Source organism: Sitophilus oryzae, unplaced genomic scaffold (assembly GCF_002938485.1).
Source record: "Sitophilus oryzae breed Bouriz unplaced genomic scaffold, Soryzae_2.0 scaffold_682_pilon_pilon, whole genome shotgun sequence".
NCBI lineage: Eukaryota > Metazoa > Arthropoda > Insecta > Coleoptera > Curculionidae > Sitophilus > Sitophilus oryzae.
In genome coordinates, this window is record NW_022147287.1 from 3,751,438 (window position 1) to 3,773,199 (window position 21,762).

Consider the following 21,762-nt stretch of genomic DNA (forward strand, 5'->3'; position numbering starts at 1 on the left):
AAAGTTCGTATAAATGTATGTCCTAAATTGCTTAGTTTCGGAGATACAGGGTGTAGAAGTTTCATTTTTATTTCGATTTTTTCCAAATCATTTCTGAAGTAACGTCAATATTTGGGTGAAAATAGGTGTCTGGGGGAGAGAGAGAGAGTTTTTTGACACGAGAAATTTAATTTTGATGTCTACATGTGTTTTAACTGTTTTGAAGAGTAATAACTTTTCGTCTGTGCCTGTATAAAACAACTGAGTGAAAAAATATATATTTCCGTGATTTTTTACGTAAAACACGCCTCTTGGTAAAAATTACTACGAGCAACCGTTCTAAAGATATTTACAATGGAAATAGTCAATACAGGTCATTATTGACAAAAATAAACATGTTGAGTAGATAGTTACATATTCGACTCAAACAATAAATTTGGGAACTTTTTATTTTTTTTTAATTTATCATAAATTTTTCTTCGAAAAAATGATGATAAAACAGTTTCTGCTGAACTTTTGACACAAAATCATTTCAAATTTATGATTTCAGTCTAATAACTATTTAGTCAACTTGTTTAATTTATGTCAATGATGACAGATATTGATAATTTTGATTCCAAATATCTCGCGAACCATTACTCGTAGCGATTTTTACCAAGAGACCTTTTTTACGTAAAAAACCTCGCAAAGGTATGTTTTTTGCTCAGTAGTTTTATACAGGTACAGACAAAAAGTTATTACTCTTCAAAACAGTTAAAAAATAAGTAGGCGGCGCCCTCTACAAGTAGGAGTCATGTTGATATCAAAAACCAATTTCTCATATCAAAAAACACCGAGACACCAATTTTCATCCAAATATTGACGTTACTTCAGAAATTATTTGGAAAAAATCGAAATAAAAATGAAACTTTTACACCCGGTTTCTCCAAAATCAAGCATTTTAGGACATAAATTTATTCGAACTTTTTTACTTATTTTTATCTGCAGAATATGCTGCCGAAGTTTCCGGAATACAGTTCGGACCACCCTGTATAACAATCTAGTCAAGAAATAAATTTAATTTTTCCTTAAGAACCTTATTTAGAACTTTAGATATTTTTAATCAGCTTTTATTACTTTTATAATCACTTATTTTAAGTTATTTTTGTACCTAAACTTATAAAACTATTATTTCAATATAATATCGAAAAATTTTACATTTGTTATAATATTTTTTACAAGGGATTTCTAAAGATATTATTTAAAATCCATACTTTCAAAAATTCTACGTTTTTTAAACTAAATAGATTTTTTAGAGAGAATACTTTTTAGGGATTCCTTGTACATGAACAAACAAAAATATATAATTATATGAAATTTGTGTATTAGGAAAAAGAACAAAACATATTATTACATTTTATAAATGTTGTATATAAAAAACCTAGATGTAGTAATAGAATAACATAGTAAAAATGTATACATAGTTGATGATATTATAATTAATAAAAGGTGAAACCATTAAATGAATAAGATGTATGATTTTTTTTGCGTAAAAATTAAATAATGAAAGCTTTAATAACTTTAATTGATAATATACTTTTTTTAAAGTGTATCTTTTATACAATATTCTCTATTTTTTTTAAGTATTTTTAAGAATATTTTATTAATGAGCGAATTTTTGAGATATTTTAGTTGTGGCAATTATACACAGTCGGTAACTATACTGTACACACTAACATTACTGTACACAGTTTAAACAGAATCGTGATTATACAATGGTCATATTTCATGAAACACCCTGTATATTTTTTTTAAAAATCTTAAAATATGTAAAACAACAAAATAAAATATACGTGTTTAAGAGTTTTTTCGGAAACTTGACCATTTTTTAAATAACGTAAAAAATATTGTAATATTTAAGGGGTGGTTTCACCCCTTTGGAACTGGAATTTCGAAAAATCCTTTCTTATCGAACCTCTACACCCTATAATCAACCTGTATGCCAAAATTGAGTTTCTTACGTTGAGTGGTTTGAGCAGGATCGTGATTAATCAGTATGTGAGTCAATTAAGGATTTTATACAGGGTTGTTCACCACATACGACACGGAGTATTGTAGCTAAACGATGAGATTTTTACAAATTGTAAGTTTGGGGTTCGTTGAAGGACTATTAGAGCTACAATTTAAAAATATTTTTACAAAATACAGAGTGTCCCAAATAAATAAAAAATATCAAAGTTGTATTTTTTTAAATGGAACACCCTGTATATTATTACATTTTTAGTTTCTACGATTAAAATAAAGGTAAATTTGATTAAGGTTTATTATACTTAAACATTACGTTTTTGAAATATTTTCAATTTTGTGAAATTGCAGTAAAAATTTTAAAGCTTTATTTCTCCAAGGGTATCAATGTTTTTAATACTAAATATTTAATGAAGTTTATTTATTGATCAGTTATTGTGTTGCAATAATAAAAATAATACTACTTTATAGAGAGTGTCTAAAAATTTACTTTAAATAATTATTAACTTCAAACGGCAACAACTTCTTTAATTTAAATAGAATGCCCTGTATATTTTAGGAGAATCAGATGCACAATTAAATTGTCTATCAAATTGCATTATACCATTTTTTACCTATCCCTTCAAGTTTTAGTAGAAAATGCATTTTCTTATAATTTAGACCTCATTTATCAATATATCCATGGAATATTGACATTTTAGATTGTTTTTAAAGCAACAAATGTACAAAATGTACAGACTAGTAATATTATCGTTTTTAGCAAAACGATAATATTACTAGCCCATTTGTATGCAAAAGAAAACTATTTAAATCTTTATAAAAGAGTATACCATTAATTAAATATAACACCATTATTTGCGCCCATATACTAATTAATTACATACTTAATTGTGTTCGTTATTAAATTATTATAAATAAATGTGGATTTGAGTCAGAAATCAATATAATAATAAGTTATCAAATTAAAGTCTCTGTAGTTATAAATAAGCATTTATTAAAAAATGAAATATCATTTTTAAGGTGTTACTTTTTATCACACTGTCTAATGCCCATACAAAATTCAGTTTTTTAGTATTTGGAGCAATTATTATTAATCAAAGCAAACAGTCAGTTAATGTTGTTTGAATACTGGAATCATATTAACTGATCCTCTTTAACAAATATTTAAACAGTTTTTTTTTATTTTTTAATGAAATAACGAATTATATCGACAATATTAGTATCTGTACTCTTCAAAAATTTGGTACATCTTTAAAAATAATCTAAAATGTCAATAGTCCATGGGTATATTGATAAATAAGTTCTAAATTACAAGAAAATGCATTTTCTACGGAACCTTAAAGAAATAGGTAAAAAATGGTATAATATAATTTGATAGACAATTAAATTGTGCATCTGATTTTCGTAAAATATACAGTGTGTTCCATTTAAATTAAACAAGTTATTGCCGTTTGAAGCTAATAATTATTTAAAATAAATTTTTAGACACTCTGTATAAGGTAGTATTATTTTTATTATTGCAACACAATAACTGATCAGTAAAAAAACTTCAGTAAATATTTAGTATTAAAAACTTTGATACCCTTGGAGAAATGAAGCCTTAACATTTTTACTGCAATTTCACAAAATTGAAAATATTTCAAAAACGGTAAAGTTTAAGTATAATTAATCTTAATCAAATTTACCTTTATTTTAATCGTAGAAACTAAAAATGTAATAATATACAGGGTGTTCCATTTAAAAAAATACAACTTTGATATTTTTTACTTATTTGGGACACTCTGTATCTTGTAAAATTATTTTTAAATTGTACCTCTAATAGTCCTTCATCGAACCCAAAACTTACAATTTGTAAAAATCTCATCGTTTAGCTACAATACTCCGTGTCGTATGTGGTGAAGAACCCTGTATATTAGTATAGATTATATTGGAAATGTCATCGATCTTCATTTCCAAGCCAACTGGACGCCATTTTTTTCGATCATACGGTATTACTTCTCTACTGTGTCATTGCATGTTTTGGTTGGTCTTCCTCTTGGTCTACATCTTTCATACAAACATAAAAATCATATTTGAAGCCTTTTTTAGTCTTCTTATTCAATGTATCACTACAGAAAACATTACTGTCTGCTATTGTCCTTGTATTATTAAGTTTCAGCGTTTGCAATATGCTAATAAACATGGGTAAACAATAGCCCGATCTTCAGAGCGTCAAGAGGAGGGTACACGTATGACTATTATCCCGCCGCACTAATCTCAACGTCTAGAGCCCTTATTATACGGGTTACTATGCCATTATATTACATGGTAACTGGAGACTTGTCAATACTTAATTAAATTTACCCATGAGGAATACGTAGAAAGTCTGGATGATTTTTGGGTATTTTTTTCAGGGGGAGCAAATTGTAATGTTTGGTTAGTGTAAAGGTAGATAAGGGATGGTCCAAATCAAGAAGTACCTTGTTTTTAAACTGTGAAATTTTAATCATATTTTAGGTAAAATTTCTGTTACCTTTTAATTAATTTTTTTTTCAAATTAGTGCACTTTAAATTAAACTGATTTTATGAACTTTTATAAAACAAAAATTGATCAGTATGATTCATTTATGCTTCGAAAATTGTTCTGGAATATACTAAAGTGGGTATAATATCAAAACGACTAAATATTTCGCCACGATACTATTTATAGATTCCAGGCAAAATCAGATGAGTTTGAATTAAAAACAATACATCAATCATTCAAATCCTCTTAGATGTCAATAACAACTGTTAGTAATGGTAAGTAATAAGGTAAGAGGGGTCCTGTTGGGTAAAAAAAACCCAACAAGACTGTCAAAAGTTATACTGAGTCATAAATACAATAAAAAAATCTTAAAAATTAAATAATGGCCATTAATTTCAATAAATTTGGTATCACAATGCTTCATTATGATATATGATTTTGCTTTAATATATAAACTACTTTGAGGAGGTGTTTTTTTATGACATGTATATATATAACCTGATTTTATATTAATATTTAAGTCTAGGAATGAATAGTGAGTGATTTGTATATGTATTATAATATCAAGACAATTAATTAATGTATTAAATTTGTATTTATGTATCTATGTTTTGATTAGGTACACTCTAGTACTAAAAATGTTTATTGTCCAGAAATGTATATTATCAAGATTTAAATAAAGATGTTTTAATATCTCATAATATACAAAATCGTTGATAAAACACTAGCAAATGTATATATTAGTATTATTAAAGAAATACATGTTTTTTGTCTGATTAAGAACTGTTGTCTTATTGTGTGTAACCTTCTCTAATCTAAAATCATTAATATTTTTATTATTATTTAACCAATCGACCCATTGGTATTCTTACTTTTTTCCAAAAACTCTTTTTATACAGGGCGTCTCAAATAGTTTTCTATGACCTCCTTAGCTGATAGGGATGTATTTCATTTTACTTTAATGTTGAAATAATGGACGAATGGTTTACATCGAACAACGTTAAAATGAAATTTTAAACTTTATTTTTCCACATGAAAAGGAGGGAATTGGTGTTTTATTTTGCTGTTGTAACAGCAGAAGTTCCAACACTCCACCACTGTAATGTTGATTTCATGTAATATCATTTTAACAGAACGTCAACGGTTTATCTATCTGCTTATAACTAAAATTTTCTTGAATTGTATTTAGATAGGTACATTAAATATAATTTTAATTTTTTTCGTTGTGATTTTTTTGCTTTTGCGGACGGGAGGATATACCATCTGGTCGAAAAAAAAACGGCGTCCAGTTGGTTGGGAAATGACGATCGATAACATTTCCCATATAAATTTACATACTTATAAAAGGACAGCGATCTTCATTTCATCGCCATAGACGCCGTTTTTTTTTCGATCATATACGGTACCTCCTGAACCCTTGTAGAAATCCACTGATTCCCTTTGGATTCAACGCAGTGGTGTTTAAAAAAATACCTTTTTTATTTTGTAGGTTTATTTTCTTATAGAAGATTATCTATTTTTTGACATGAGAAATTTGATTTTGTGAGATTTGAAGGGGGCGCCATCTACATACATGTATTTTAACTGTTTTGAAGAGTAATCACTTTTTTCTCTCGCCCGTACTCGTATAAAAGCTACTGAGTGAAAAAATATACATTTCCTTGGTTTTTTACGTAAAAAATGTCTCTTGATAAAAATCACTACGAGCAGCCGTTCTCAAAATATTTAGAACGAAAATAGTCAATAATTCTATTGACAAAAAATAAACATGTCGAGTAGATACTTATTTGACTGAAATGATAAATTTGGAAACTTTTATTCTTAAATTAATCATAAATTTTTCTTCGAAAAAATGATGATAAGACAGTTTTTGTTGAGCTTTTGGCACAAAAACATCTCAAATTTATGATTTCAGTCTAATAACTATTCACTCAACATTTTTAATTTATGTCAATGATGACAGGTATTAATAATTTAGATTTCAAATATCTTGAGAACCATTACCTTTACTAAGAAACGTTTTTTTACTTAAAAAATGTCGTAAATATATATTTTTACTCATTAGTTTTTTACAGGTACGGACGAAAAGTTATTACCCTTTAAACCAATTAAAAAATATTTAGGTGGCGTCCCCTACAAGTAGGAATCATAGTTTCGAGTCATTTGTCATCAAAATCAAATCCCTCATATATCATAAAACTTCCAGACACGAATTTTCATCCAAATGTTGAAGTTACTTCAGAAATAATTTCAAAAAAATCGCAATAAAAATTAAAAAAAAAAAAAGTTCTACACCCTGCATCTCTGAAACTAAGCATTTTAGAACATACATTTATACGAACTTTTTTTACTTATTTTTATCTGCAGAATATGCTGCCAAAGTTTCCGGAATACAGTTCGGACCGCCCTGTATAAAGTCGCGGTGATTAACTTCTGCCCACCCATCTATCTACGTCCACATCTACAAAAACTGTAGATAATTATTATCTAATAACATCTTTTAGTAACATAACCGGAATTGTCTGTATTGCCAGTTACGAGTTTAGTCTTAATTTTCTTTTTATACCGAGTTTACATTATATTAAAATCCTCCATTATCCTCATCCACATTATTTTAATTTTACACGTCACATGTCAAAGACTCTTTCCTCTTCCTATCTGTGCACTATTAAATTCAAATCATTCTTACTACCGAAATAAAAGAAACTCCACAATGACCTCCCCCCGCTAGTCTCAATTAAACCGCTCATCTTCCAAATTAAATCGTCATCAATTACTGGTCACGTCGTCCCCCATAGAGGGCACACGGCGCGGAAGGGGAGCCCGACCGCAGTTTAATTCGAACAATAAAACTAAACACACGCCACTGTTTACAATATAATTTATACGATCTGTTAGCTACAGGCTAACAATGGGACCTAATAACTGGCTTCATGTATTCAATACGGCCGGGCCGAGACCGTAATGCCACGCAGCAGCAACACGGGGTGAGTCTGCAAGGAAGGGTTGGGACGACGTAGTAAGATTGGTATTTATTACTCATTTACTACGTTAAACAGTCATAGTCTACACTATCTGAGAAACTCTTCGAAACATGCCAAGGTGGCATTTTGTTGCCCAACTTTGACGCATTTCGGTATATTTCCAGTTGTCTTGACCCAGGGTGTATTCCGTTGCTTACCTTGGTTATGGTTTTATGTTCCGTTTCTATCGGTTTCCGGAAAGTTTTCTTATTACGGAACACGGTTCCTGAAAAATTCGGTTACAACTGTCACCAAACTAACCAGCGCGAGAAGGCTGGTTTTTCTGGTTTTGTTTGTCAATCAATGTCATTTATGTGACAGAAATCAAGCAAATATTGAAAGTTCGAGTAAAATTCTCATTTAATTTCTAAAATTTGTAATAATATTTTGTATTTACATCCAAAAGCAATGGAGGTAGGCAGTAAAGGTAAATACATTTCATTAACTAAATAGAATGACTTTTTAGGACCATTTAAACTTATCATGCAGCTATTGTTTCTTAAAGTCAGGAACATTTAAGAAAACATAAAAAACAAGACAACAAGGAATCGTGAATGTTTTGTAAGCTATAAAAAATAAATAAAATAGAAAACAAATTTTTTGCAGTATAGGTATATAATCAAATTATATAAGGATTCTTGCCACTTAACTGCTTATATAGAAATTTAATTCTACGCTGTGTTTGGTTTGGTTGGGCGATGGTTGCGCCCCGGTGGTACGAAAGTTCTACCATTGCACGCAGGCCGCTATCTCCCGTTCGGGACTTAATATCTAACCGACACTTTCCGACAAGTCGGAATTAACTATCTCTGCGCTGTGGTTGTCATTTTGTGGATCTGCCCAGGCTCACCTGATCATGGAGTAGGGCTCCGAAACCGGTAGTGAGAGCAGGTTGATCCACATTATGACAAAGACAGGGTAGAATTAAATTTCTATATAAGCAGTTAAGTGGCAAGAATCCTTATATAATTTTAAAATATAAATATTGATTAGATTTGTTTATTTATTATTGATCTGTTTTAATATTGGACCTGCAGATCCTCACTTGAGCTGTCTAACGAGTTTAACAATTTATTAATAAAGTACTTTTCAATATTAAACTCCATTGAAAAGAAGAAGCAAACGTAAAAGGAGAGAACAGGTACATTAAAAAAGCATAAAAGATACATTTTATAATAGAGGTATTGAAATTTAGAAAACGTCAACATTATTTGATGTTTCCAGTATTTTACCAAACCGTTCCGTATGAAACCGATGTTTTTCAGGAACCGCTCTTTACCGTAGTTTACCGGTCTGGTTCGCCTGGTTTTGCAACGGAGTACAGCCCCACTTCGGTTTGCCTCGACCTACTTTCGATTCTTAAAAGCGCCTGAAAACTACTCGTGAGGAGGGCGAGGGGGGATTTTTTTGGCATTTTTTGTTGTCTCGTTCAATTTTGTTTTGTTTTGAGCTATTTCCAAAACGTGGCGGTATCTGTACCGGAGGCAAAGAATTTTTTTTTCATAAGAAGATCTCGATTCCCGTAAATCTGAACAAGACTTCAATCATGTTCCGGATTATACACCAACACAACTAAAACCATCGAGTCCACACGCCAGCTTCGTGTAATGTTGTTGTTTAGCAGGGCTTCTCTCAGTTCAATCAGGGTATTCCATAGATTGGGATAAGTCGGCTTACTCGGGGACCATTCCTTGGTGACCAGGCCTTGCTTGACCATGTACATTGTCGGTTAGCCTCAAGACGCTTCCAACCTCTGGATCCTGTCGGCGTAGTTCTGCGACACGCCATGTGACTGTGAACTAAAGACCTAGTTCAAGGAACTATTCCTCTGGAGAAACTGGAACTAAGGAACTAGAATTCCCACCTAAAAAGTCCTCAAAATCGCCACATTATGAACGCTACCAAACGTAACGTGTAATAAATATAGAAGTACGAAAATAAACGACATTTCTTACCCATCCTTGGCTACAAATACAGGATGCACGGGGAAATAAAGAGACAGAGAACAGCGGTGAACAGTGAACAACGAACGGAACGATAGGGTGACCCATTCATTCATTTCGTTTCGAATGTGGATTGTCCGATGAATAGAAACGATGGCAATGACTACCATCCCGTTCTCCTGGCTCGATTCATAATAATATGTATTTTATAATTAAATTTTGATGCGACTGTTCGCGCGGAAGTTTTTCGCTATAATTCCTCCCCTCACCCTCCTCGTTTTTCGTTTGGCCCTTGCCGAAAATTTAATTGTTCCGAAAGATCGAGAAACACGCCCTCTTTTTAAAATATTCTTTGACGCTTTGGTGCACATCGACGAGAGGGATTGTAAGTAATGGACTTAGTGGACGGGGAATGGTTTTGATGATTGATTTAGATTTGGGTTTGTTATGATCTGTGTAAAAAGGGATTGGAAATAAAACTATATACACTACTCAAAACAATGATCGCGTATTTTCTAAAAAAATATTAATTTGAAAAACAAGCCACTTTGAATTCTCTGACTTACGATTTTAAATAGTATGGATACGTGAAGGGAAATTCGATACAATAAGTCTACGCGCTGACCTGTAATTTTTAGTCGGCCGACTATTTAGTTGCAAAAGTGAAAACAATACATACTTATGAAGTGTATCGGTCGACTATTTGATTGCATGTGATCCGGCTCCATAAGGATACATTGGTTACATATATGCAACTAAATATTCGGCCGATTAAAAATTGCCTGTCAGCGCATAGCCTAGGCTACGCAATGTAATCAAATATTGGGTCGATCGGCTTCATAAGAATGTATTGTTTTCACTTTTGCAACTAAATAGTCGGCCGACTAAAAATTACTTACCAGTGCGTACCCTAATTACCCTAAAAAAACTTACAAGAGAAAGGCAGAAAAATGCATGCTTCATTTACAAATATGTAATAATTATTTTTATTCTAATATGCGATAATTGTTTTGAGTAGTGTATTACTGGGAAAACTAAATATAGTGTGTACGACGGCTCAGGGAAGATATCGACAGACGATGACAAGAAAAAGGCAAATGATGGCCATACCAATCCATGTTTTTCAAGAAAAAAGTAGATATGATTTTTGAATTGTATCGAACTGTATACCGGAAACTTCGGCAGCATATTCTGCAGATAAAAATAAATAAAAAAGTTCGTATAAATGTATGTTCTAATATGCTTAGTTTCGGAGATACAGGGTGTAGAAGTTTCATTTTTATTTCGATTTTTTCCAAGTTATTTCTAAAGTAACGTCAAAATTTGGATGAAAATTGGTGTCTGGGAGTTTTTTGACATGATAAATTCGATTTATACGTCAATATGACTCCTTTCTACTTTCTACTTGTAGAGGACGCCACCTATATATTTTTTTGGTTTGAAATGTAATAACTTTTCAAACTTGTACAAAACTACTAAGTAAAAAATATACATTTACGACGTTGTTTACGTAAAAAAAGTCACTTGGTAAAAATCGCCAAAAGTGATGGTTCTAAATTCTAAATTGTCAATAAACATAAATTAAACATGTTGACTAAATAGTTATTAGATTGAAATCATAAATTTTAAATGTTTTTGTGCCAAAATTTCAACAGAAACTGTTTTATCATTTTTTCGAAAAAAAATATGATTAATTTAAAAAATAAAAATTTCCCAAATTTATCATTTCACTCAAATAACTCTCTACTCTAATCTACTCAACATGTTTATTTTTTGCCAATAATTACTTTACTTGCATTACTTGAATTACATTTTGCTGTTATAATTTGTGTCAAATTATGTCAAATAACGACTCTACAGAAACACGATTATGAGGTATTTTTCGCGAAAAAAAAGCTTTTAAAATTTGAAATTTTTTGAAAAATTTTTTAGTTAAAAAACTTAATTTCTTGATAATATGACAACCTAGGTAGTAGATTAAATTTACAATAAAGAAAACTCAGAAAGATCCAGTGGTTTTTTAAAGAAAAATTAAGCAAAAGATCATTTTTTTGTAAATTTTCAAAGTTAACTAAATAACTCGGTTATTTTGGACTGATTGAAAAGCGGTAAAGAGAAAATATGTTTGTTTTATCGAGATCTACCAGCCCTGAAAATATTTGCACTTATTTAAGACTCACCCTCTATAAAGCACGACGTTATGCTTTATTTTTTGACTTTTGAGGGGTTTTCCCATCTGTTTTTAAACGTCCTGTATAAATAATTGGAATATATTTGTTATTTTAGAATCACTCACAGGGGATTTTACAATATAATGGACAATTAACTAACATAGCTTATTAAATAAGCTTACCTACCTCTTCGAGTTAATCCCTATAGCATTGTTTCAACACAAAAGATTTAGTAAAACTACAATAACAACCCTTAGCAAAGAGTTTTATACATTTTAGCTGTACTTAACAATAAATAGAAAAGTTGGATATTTTAGCATTTTTATTGGATACAAATGATTTAAAAATTTTTTTTTTTCAATACAATCAAAATAAATCCAATCGGCATGTTTGTTATTTAGTGTTTTTGTTATTATTTTTTTTTGTTTTTGTTAGTTTAGTTTTTTTGTTTTTGTTAGTTTGTTTTGTTAGTTGTTATTTTGTTTTACTATTGCATTTATTTTACTTGTTTTTGTCCAATAATAAGAAAAACTGGCTATAATTAAACGGGAGACATCTTTTAAAGTTAAAAAACATTTTACTAGCCTCAATTCAAAGAAATGCAGTACTTCAAAACCCAGTCTAGTAAAAAATATAAAGTTTCCTGACTAACATAAACCTAAATTCTCCTTTCTATTCTTACCAGAGACATATTACTACACGAACAAAATAAAAAAAACATCCTCTAGACCTCTAGAAAAAAATCACAAAACATCTCCCTACGAATAAGTGCATATATCTAAAAAAAGGATATCTCCCTTTTGACAAGGACCAAGGCAGAGTATACACACAGATAGCGATTATAATTTAAAAGGTTGCTGCTGGTCAAAAATGTGGGTATTTCTTTTTTATTCCGTCGGTTGCGGTGGGCGCTCAAGTGCCATCGACGAGCTTTTTGAAAAGGCAAACCCGAACAGTATCACTGATCCCAAAATCGAACAAGTATCTTTTGAAAACGCGCAGAAAATGCTTTGCGCCATTTTATTTACAATCGGGTGGTTTATTTTCCGTTTTTTCGGGTCTTTTATACTTCCGTTCGTGTTTTTCTGTTGTATTAAGTGATTTTTCCGCTTGGTTGAGTAAGAAATCTCAGGGAAAAAGAATAAGATGTCTCCCTTTACAGTCCTGTTGCTGAGGTTTTAGAATAAAACAAATTATAGACGATAAATCTTTGAATAAAAGATTTAGGGAAGGACCAAAACAACAACCTTTAGAAGAGCGCCATGGAGGTTTAATATGGCTGATTTAAATCAGTGCTGTTCTAATTTTATTCAAAACGTATAAAAATAAACAAAATAACACGAATAAGCATGCAGGGTCCGGCAATAGTGCGTCGGGCATCTGTAGCTCCTAGAATAAAAAATTTGGAAATTTTGTGCAAACCTAAAGTATGTATTAGGATGTATTAAAGAAAATATTTTAACTTCTACAGGGTAGCTCAAAAAAGTGTGAATGTATCGGAATGATTTTTTTTAAATGGAACACCCTGTATATTATTGCATTTTTGGCATTCTTTTAGATCACTTTACATAATCCTCAGATATGAGCAAATATATTTCGATAATTTTAGAGATATTAATAAATAAATAAAAAAATATATTTTTCAACCTTTTTTAGAAAAAAATATTAAAAATACAAGAACTGTCCTGAAACCAAAACTATATTAGGTATTTACTTCAGATGGTCTGTTCTTACTTTGCTATAAATATGGTAATCGTAAATCATACAGGAAGTTCAAAATTCTACGCGAAACTTTCTAAAATACAAAATAATTTTCCTTTTTTTTTAATGGAACACGCTACATATTATTTTTTCAATAAATGGAGAATTTAATTTTTTTGTATTTAGAGTATCTCAAAATTTTTAACGGCTTCCCAGATATTCTCAGTTTTATATTATTTCATATGGCATTTTCCACAGTAAATTTTTATCAAAGCCACCCCATGATTTTTCTCTCTGGAAAGAAAAATATGAAATGCCTGAATATGCGTGAATCTGCGAAATCATTAAAAATTTTAAAATACTATAAATATAAAAAAATGCTCGTTTTTTAACTCTCCATCTAATAAAAAAATAAAATACAGGGTGTTCCGTTTAAAAAAAAACAAAGAATAAAAATAACAATTATTTTAGACACTTTGGCGTAGAATTTTGAACACCCTGTATAATTTAAGATTACGATATTTATAGCAAAGTAAGTACAAACCATCTAAAGTAAATACCTAATATAGTTTTTATTTCAGGACCAGTTCTTGCAATTTTTAATATTTTTTCTAAGAAAGATTGCGAAAAATATATATATTTATTTATTATTATCTCTGAAATTAACCCAAATATATTTACTCGCATCTTAGAATTATATAAAGTGATCTGAAAGGAAGCCAAAAATGCAATAATATACGGGGTGTTCCATTTAAAAAATCAGCACGATCCACTCACACTTTTTTGAGCCACCCTTATTTTGTTTGTAGTCGCAAAGTACGCTTTAAAAGTAGTACTTGTTCGTAGAGTTGAGCAAATAAATTTACAATTTTTATTTTTTGTTTCCGTTTGTATTATAGTCAGTGGCATTTTACAAAAAATAAATAAACCTAATTTTTTTATTTATTACAGTTCTGTTTCAATGACGAAATACCCACAATCGTTTTTAAGAAACGTCACTCTATAATATATCCCCTTACACATGATCCAATCAAATAAAAGGTATACGTTTAACGAAATTTTCAAAAGAAACCAAAGACACACCACAGCGACTATTTCTTTTCTTTTTCCACCGTTTTTTTTCCTCCCATTCCTTTCATTTCAACTGATGGCGATTGTATATGGCCCACGCATTGTTTTATTTCAATATAAAGCCTATATAATGCCTATATTGCTCGGGTCGCGTTCGCACAATACCCGAATAAAAACTAAACGGATAGAGAACAAAAAGGTGGACCTCTTTGGAACTAAGTTCTAAACAAAGGAGGCGGCCGGTGGGAGGTAGGTGCACATGCTGCGACAATAATGCGACCTATTCTATTTGATTAAGGCTCAATAGGGATACGCGTATCAGGCGATTGTTACTGAAAAGGTACACTCGACTTCCACGGAAGCTGCGCGATCTCCGGGGTTCGTTTGAAGAACTCGACAAACTCACCGAAATAAAAGGGAGACTTACTCGTATCGTAGATGTACGAGGGGCATTCGTGTAGTTTTAAACTTGTTTAGTTTCATCCTTGTTTATATATTCTTAAAGTTGGTCAACCATTGGTCAACCGACTAGACAAAATGTGCTGCTAACTGGAGGACAAATCGTGAAGCTTTCGGGGCGGAGTCCAAAATATCGATTATTTTCGTTATTTTCCTCAGAGTAATGTAATAATATAGCCCGGGTATCTGCGAACTTTAATGTGATCAGCTGATTAAGAAATTTAAACGAAACTTTTATTTTACTGTAAACTGTGGATTATTTTTGTCTGTTATTTTAAGAATTCTAAACAGTATTAACAAAGAAATTATTATTTCGATATGTTGGTACATTATTTATAATTTATGGTAATTTTATGCTAATTGGCTATTAATTAATATTTAAAAAAAAGTTACATACCTACCTATTTTAAGTCGATTTAATGCAGGTTTATAAAAGAATCATTTCATTCTTAGATTATTTTATTCTAAATTGAGTGCTTTACGAATTTTACGATATTTTCTTTTTTGAAAACATAAAACTTTTTACATTTTTGATGCTAACTAATTGGCATGGTATTATTGTTATGGAAATTAGCCAAGAAAGAAAAGAATTGGCTATAACTTGTAATTTTTCGAAAAAAACATATTATACCTATCGCTGAAAAGCTTAAAAAATGGTGCTTTTTATGAAGTCATGGCCAACTATGGTTTACTAAAAAAACATATGTTTGTGTCATATGTCAAAAATGACAGACTTTAGAAAAAAAAACAGAAAACACAAACTCATTAGATATGTGATTATCTACAACTTTTATCTGAAAACTTTTTGTCTAAAATACCGTATGATCGAATAAAAACGGCGTCAGGGATGGCTATGAAATGACGATCAATGATATTTCCCATATAATTTTACATATAAAATGACAGCGATCTTCACTTCATAGCCATCGTTGACGCCGTTTTTATTCGATCATACGGTAGATTATAATGGAATTAGAGACAAGTTTTAAAATAGCCAAAATTTGTTTTTTTCGAAATATCTAATAAGCCTTGAACTTCTCCGAAAAATCCGAAAGGCGCATATGTATGACTCCACAAAACTGCAATTCTTTTCCCATTAACCGACTCTCTATCTCCAGTAGTTTCCGAGATGCCCATAGAGAACATCGTAGGAAACTCACCCTGTATAGTATTTTGAAACTAACTATTGTTATTATTTGACTAGTTTAATTTGATTAATAAGGCTAGATTAATTTAATTTCAAATAAATTTGATCAGATTTTTTTTCGTATATTCTGCTACCAAGATCCTATCATAAATCAGATACCTATCATAAAACCAAGATTATATGATAAAGCACTTTTCAACGAAGTTGAAGGAAGATATAGTGTATCTATCACAATACTTAATAGAACTACTACAATTATTACAAGAAATACAAAAAGAAGAAATACCCAAATACCCCTTCACCTACTACTCAACTACAAAATAAACGAATATAATCTCTTAAAAACACTACACAACTACTTATTCTTGTATTCTACACTGAACAAATTATCAAACTTACTAATTTATCAAACAAAAAGAAAAAATAACAAAATTATCCCTTCACCTACTACTTAACTACAAAATAAACTATAAAAACACTACTAAACTATTTTTGGTAGACTACACTAACATGCTACACTAAACACTATAATTAAACTTAATAAATTAATCTAATTTTACACTACACCTTCAAAGAAAAAAGAAATATGAACATTTTCTAAAACTAGAAGAAACAGAACTTCCATACGTGCAACCAGGATAATAGGTCAAGGGGACAAAGAATATAAAATATTTTAAAATGTGCATTCAGAAAGAAAAAATACCTCGAAAATTATCTAAACAAATATTTTTATTTCTTATCAGTGAGAAGCAGCGGCCTTGTCGGCCTTGAAGAATTTGTCGGGTATTTACAATGGTCGTATTGTATAATTGCCAGCTTTTATAGCATATCTAATAGACAAAAAGTATCTGGTCGAATAGTAACCAATTGGCACTGTCCGAAAATTATCGATTTTTATTTTCTGTTTTTATTGGTAGCTTCAAAATTCAGAGTAACAAAAAATATTTTTCTGTAGGGAAACCGGTCCTGCCATCTAGTAGTCTTAGTCCATAAACAAATAAAAATTTTGTCTAGCTGACAAAAGAAATTTAATTAATGTATTATAGAGGGTGCTACAAATTCGAGGGACGAGCATTGGTATCTCGGAAACCGTAATAGATACGAAGATAGTTAAATTGGGGCAAAGCTGCGCCCTTGGGATGTTTACCAAGATGCCATCAAAAAAGTTTTAAAAATTTTAAGGATTGCTGAGTTTTTTGGAAAGAAACAATTTTTTGGAAAATAAATTTTATTTTTTCCTTTCGTTACTTTTTACAAAAACAAAAATCTATTTACACATTCTTACGGCCACTTTATTAGGGCTATTTGGTAGTATTTTTAGATTTTCAAATTAGCTGATAGTTTGTGAGATACAGAGTCCAAATTATTTTTTTTTTGAATACAGATCTGCATTTTTTATTTCAATTTTTTTCCAAGTGACTGACTTACTGATTAATCACGATCCTGCTCAAACCACTCAACGTAAGAAGCTCAATTTTGGCATACAGGTTGATTCTAGGGTGTAGAGGTTCGATAAGAAAGGATTTTTCGAAATTCTAGTTCCAAGAGGGTGAAACCACCCCTCAAATATTACAATATTTTTTATTTAAAAAACGGTCAAGTTTCCGAAAAAACGCTTAAACACGTATATTTTATTTTGTTTTTTTTACCATATTTAAGATTTTTTTAAAAATGATACAGGGTGTTTTGAAAAATCTGGTCATTGATTAATCACGATCCTGCTTAAAGCGCTTGACGTAAAAAGCTGATTTTTGGAAAACAGATTGGCTTTAGGGTGTAGAGGTTCGATAAGAAGAGATTTTTCGAAACTCGAATTCTAAGGGGGTGAAACTATCCCTCAAATATTAAAATATTTTCTATTTAAAAACCGGTGAGTTTTTCGGAAAAACTCTTAAACACGTATATTTTATTTTGTTGTTTTACATAATTTAAGATTTTTTATAAATTTATACAGGGTGTTTCATAAAATATGACCATCGAGTAATCACGATTCTGCTTAAACTGCTTAACGTTTAAAGCTGATTTTTGACAAACGGATTGACTGTGGGGTGTAGAGGTTCGATAAGGAGGGGTTTCTCGATTCTCAAATTCCAAGAGGGTGAAAACGCCCCTCAAATATTACAATATTTGTTATTTAAAAAACGGTTAGTCTTTCGGGAAAACGCTTGAACAAGCATAATTTATTTGGTTTTCTTACATATTTTGAATTTTTTTAAAAAATCATACAGGGTGTTCCAAAAAGTTGGGTAATTTCTTAACCACGAACTGCTTGACGTAAAAAGCTTATTTTTGGCAAACGGATTTTTCGAAAGTCAAATTCCAAGGAGATGAAACTACCCCTCAAATATTACCAAGTTATATAATAATATCGCCATATTGTTTTTTCTCATGCTGACATATATGTGAGAAAATTTTATCCAATTTGTATGTTAATTGAAATTCTTGCTTTGCTTTATCATCACCATTACAAACGATTAATTCGACGCGAACGAAGTCGCTAGTACACGCTAGTGATTTAATAAATTAAAAACTCATTACCTAAGTGAAATTTATTAAAGTATTTTTTGACAATCCCTCGTAAGATTCAAGAAAGACGAGGAGGGAACTTTTGGAATAATTGCATTTTAACGTTGGGTTTCCGGTAGGTTAATATGATACCTTAATAAAAATTCTTTTTTTTTTCTCTTTCTTCTTTCTTAGCCGTTTTATCCTATCCGTTTCTCCTTTATTCTTGGCAGTCGCTTTTAGGGGTGTTTAGGATTTCAAAGATGTGTTACCTGTATACCGGAGTAAGGTTAAGTTTATACAAATATATATAAGTGTTTCGATACGTGATCCGCAGCACCCCGAGGGGTCAATGCGACTACAAAAGACGGTTTTGTACGAAGATTTAGTTTGGAAAAATAATATCATTTTCTTATTCTAGCGAACATGATATGTCCTATGCGTGTTATTGTTTGGTTTGTATAAAGGGTTTTGTCTTGTGACGTTATTGAAATGTCTGTCTATTTACCTGCTTTAATCCACAATGTTTTTCTGTATTTTGTATAATGAATTATATGTTTTTTTTTCATAGCAACTGTTAAAATTGCCTAGATAAAATAGTACTTTAACCGCAAGGGTAGATTAAATAATGATACTTTAACAGCGAGGATAGGGTAAAAACTTAATTTCTTCTCGCACGTTTTTTAATTGCTTCCATTTTTGAAAATTTTCGTATTCCTTTTCATAAGTTATTCGGGATTTAAATGGAAGTAGTTTGCATATGGCGTTTATCGCCTCAGCCTGAATATCTGTTGGTAATTTACTTATTTCGTTTTGAGCCATTTCTGGCTCCAATTCAATCAGCAATCGACACAAAAGAGAATTAAAAAATATTGACTCAAAACTGACAACTAAAGAGACAGCTGTATTTATTTGTCAAATTACATAGAAACCAACACCAACCCAGCACAATATTTTTTCTACTCGTAATAAATTCCTTGAAATAATAATTTCTGAATATTTTTTATTATTATTATGAAATTGCATTATTGTCGACGATAAAATACCATTTTATCGACTTGTATAAAAAATAACTATTAAACATTTTCTCCTAATTATAAAATAGGAAAATACAAGAAATTTGGGGATTTTTCACAAGATCTGGGTTTTTTTTGGGACGTTGAAAGAATATGAAGAAAAATCTTCATTCTTAAAAAATTAAGACTCCGTTGAAGAAATTCGCTCGGAAATTTCTGTCAACGCTTGTTTGGATTCCAACGCGTGTTTATCAATAATACCATAGTTTAAAGAATATATACATATACAGTTGGCTCACTCTAAGGAATTCTATTGTTATTTTGACTTCAAAGGCGGCCCGTGACCCTTCGAGGTGACAAAAAATTTGTACGTTTACCGGGTGGCGATTTTACTAAATATATACTATTACAGCACAAGACACGCCCCCAAATACGTCATTGGAAAATATAATCTATCTCAGCACATTCCTCCAAAATCTAAACGTTTGCAGCACAACAATACGTCGTTGGAAAATTTAATTTTATGTTCATTTCACGTGTGTCAGGCTGTGTGGAGATGGTTGTGGGATGCAAAAATCACATAGATATTAAAGAAAGAAAAAAACTTATGATGGAATTCCGTTATATACTTTATGCACAAAGTGAAGAAGAAGCAGAGGAATTATTTGGTACCTTATGTGAAAATGCAAATACCCAAATTTTATCAACTATCTTAAAAATTTGTGGGAAAGAAGGACGAGTGGTGTCACTTTTATAGAAAATCATTGTGTACTAAAGGACACAACACAAACAACTTTGTTGAAGCATCTACCAGAGTACTGAAAGATATTATACTGGAAAGATGTAAATCCTTTAATGCTGTGGTATTAGATTTTATAACCAATATTCTGGAATGTTACCATAAAAGACGTCTGATATCATTTGCTAGCAACAGAAAAACGAAAATTAATTTAAACTACTTAAAATTTAAAGATAAAATTAGAAATCTAACAGTTAAGAAAATAGATAATGAAACTTTTTTAGTTTCTTCAGCTGAAGACAAAAATATGCATTATACTGTTCTAAAAATTCCGCCTTATGCAATTGCGCTAGTGGAACAGGAGGGGCCTTTTGCAAACATTTATGTGCTGTAGAAAATTCGTTTAGCATCAATATTTTATCGAGTCCCCAGTTAACGGAAAATGACCGACAAATAATTGTTTATCTAGCCACTGGTAAAAAAACTGTTCATTTGTTAAAAACATGATCGAAAATGACGATTCGGTTGCATTTGGGGAATGCAATACCACTTTAAACGCAAGTAATCAAACCCAATCGGATTCTATAACTGATGTTGAAAATATTGAAAGTAAACCTTGTAAGTTAATCTAAAAGTTATAATATTGTTACTTGCTTAATATTTTTTGTTTTAGGTAGCGAAGAACATAAAAATGTAGTGAAAAGTCTGAAAAGGGAGTTTAGCCGTATTGCAGATTTAGCAAAACATGAGAGTTGTAATACAGAGTTAATAAAAAAGTTTGTTGGAAGCCTAAGAGCAATTGACACAGGTAGTCAGTTGGATTCATTCCTAGCTAGCAAGCAGTGTATCAAACGAAAAACAAAATTAATAAAAGTCCAGCCTACAGCACGCAGTAGAAGAAAGATACAAAATGCTAAAATGGGGGGACAGAGAATTCAAAGTGTAGGCTGACCCAAGTCTACAAGACAGGCGGGGAGCGGCGGGAGGAATTTTGATACGGGCGAAGAGTGGGCCAACTGATATATTTATATTCTTTAAACTGTGATAATACCTTCTATATTTTGTAGATTCTCTTCCAGTGGCAAAAAATAGAAATCTTTTCAAGAAATAACCTGCCACAAAGGTATAGACATTATTTTCAAATTAGATTAAATCAAGTCAATCACTACGATCTTTTCCCGTAACCGTTTTTCAATTTATACTCTCTGGCCCTCTGCTCCCCCACACCAGCCTGTTACTCCATCCCCCACGCACCCCCTGCGGTCTGATAATTATTCGGGTGTTAGAAATCAATTGGCGAGATCGTCTGACAACTGCAGATGAAAGGAATAGGGGTAAGGACGCGCGCCTCTCTCCTTTGCGCGCTTCTTTTTGTTAGTTTATCCGAGGAGAAATCGGCAAGAATTCCCTATCTGCCCTTTAAGATCGAATTATTTTGCTATTTGCTAACGAATCTACGGGGTGAGTCGGCAATAAAGGCAAACGGGGTTTAGTAGTAAAA